Source organism: Lathyrus oleraceus, chromosome 4 (assembly GCF_024323335.1).
Source record: "Lathyrus oleraceus cultivar Zhongwan6 chromosome 4, CAAS_Psat_ZW6_1.0, whole genome shotgun sequence".
Classification (NCBI taxonomy): domain Eukaryota; kingdom Viridiplantae; phylum Streptophyta; class Magnoliopsida; order Fabales; family Fabaceae; genus Lathyrus; species Lathyrus oleraceus.
The window spans coordinates 501110440-501112768 of record NC_066582.1 but is presented as its reverse complement, the minus strand read 5'-3'; positions in this window follow the sequence as shown (position 1 = coordinate 501112768).

The window sequence follows — 2329 nt, the reverse complement described above, 5'->3', positions numbered from 1 at the left end:
CCATAATTCACTTAATGTCTTGTGATCTTCTCTTGCTGATACCTCGAGTTTCATAGTTTCACTGAATTTGTTAGATCTTCCGCATTTCTACTTGATGATACTATCTTGGATGCAATATCTCTTCACATTCTCACAAAGTCTCTCAAGCGTTTATGTTGTATATACTCAAAACTCTTAGTATGCATTATTCTACCATATGCTTGAATAAACTATACACAAATAACAATATGCAATGACACACACATTTTCAAAAGTCTTTATAGGTTGTTACAGGGCTAGGTTTTAGGTGGGATATTTTGGAAAGTGGTCTAAATCTTGGAGTTAGTTAGATTATTCGCTTAGATTATGTATAATGTCTGTTTTTTAGGGATACTTCTTTATTTATAAATTGAGTACTTTCTTTTTGAATTAGTTGAACTTTTCAACTTTTTCTTTTTTCTTTTTTCTTCGATATAGTTGATTTTTCAACTTTTCTTGTACCGTCACTTGATTTTCTATTTTTTAATCAGTTTATTTTTTTCAACTTACTTGTATTCTCGTGACTCAATTTGTAAATCTTCCTCAATATTGCAATTGATACCCCAAACTTATTGGTTGTTATTCAAACAGCAACCCCAAACTTAACTTATATCATATCTTTGAGAATTGATCTATCTAATGTGAAGAAGATCTTCTCTAGCTTGGTTGAGTTTTGATGAAGACGACCATATATCAAAAGAAGAAAAAGATGAAGACATCATTAAGATTGATCAAATGTAAGACCAATGGAAATCTTGTAATGATCATCATAAAGGTTAATCAAACTACCTATCTTTAAATGTCTTAATTCATTTTCTATACCACTCTATCGCTAAAAAAATATCACTCAAAATTTCCTAAGTTGTTTTCAAAAGGTTGTGAATAAAAGCCACTAATATAAGCTACAAATAATATGATATTTCAAAATAATAGTCGTGGTAATCGATTATAGCCCCATGGTAATCAATTACCAGATCAATTTTTTTTTAAATTTAAATGTTGGTTGATGGTAATCGGTTACACCCATGTGGTAATCAATTACCATGTGTAAAAATGTGAGTGCATCTTTCTATTTAGATAGGTTTTGTATGATGTCAAAACTAGAAATTAGCGTTTGTGTATATTGGACGGTATCATCCGAGTCTAGGTGTGCATTTTAGAATTCTTGCATTGGGAAGCATGTCAACATTGTTGGAAATGGTTTGGAAAAGGGTTGTGCATCAAAATATTATGTTGTTTATGAAAAACTTGTTTAATGTGAAAATTTCATATTACAGGTCGACACATAGGCGCAGAGGTCGAGACATAACCGATATGGTAAATGCATAGGTCGACACGTTGTAGGATAGGTCGACATATACGCTGCATTACTAAAGCATATAGGCCCTATTTTATGCGTTGACTAAGTAGGCCGACCTATAGGCAGCACATTGCCTTAATAGGTCGACACATACCTTTGAACAGGCCGGGGCATTGCTTCAATAGGTTGACACATGGCTCGTACAGGTCGCCATGTTAATCAAAAACTTAGAAAAATTGCCTTAGTTTTTATTCCTTTTGCATTCCTTTTGATTTATATTGGTCACATATATATAAATACCATATACATGCATCATTCTCTAATAAGGTTTTTAGAGTGAGTAAAACCTACATGAATCTAGGATTTCAAAGCATCTAATCATCTTCAATTCAATCTATGCATACACATAATCAAACTACACATAATTATTTTTTGATTGGGTGTCATCTAGATTAGGATTGATAACATCCAAATAGGTTTGTTGTACATAGAATATTGGATTGAGATCTTTGAGGGATTCAAATCAGAAAACCAAGGTGGGGTTTTCCTTCAAGATCTTTAGGCTTTGAAGGTTTTTGACAAAATTGTGCAATTCGGATCCGATCGAGTGAAAGCCTTGGGGTTATATTTTTCGTGCAAGGGAGTAGCGTGAAAGGGTGGATCATGTTGACAAATCTTGGGTTCAGCAAGTGTGCACTTGAGATTAATTCAGTCGAGGTGAAAGCCTTGAGACAAGGAGGTCATGCAAGGAAGCAGCAAGAACAAATGAATTTAAGTGGCATTGTTGGTTACATGATCATGCGCTTGGGATTAATTCAGTTGGGTGAAAGCCTTGGGACAAGGAGCACCTTGTAAGGAAGTAGCAACAACAGGTGAATTGAAGTGGCATCGTTAGTTACTTGATCAAGATTGATCAAGGTTTTGGGAGGTGTTATAGTCAAGAATAAACTTAAGGTTTATGGGATTTGATATCTCGTCTCTTGTATATATACATTTGTAAAGTAAGATTTA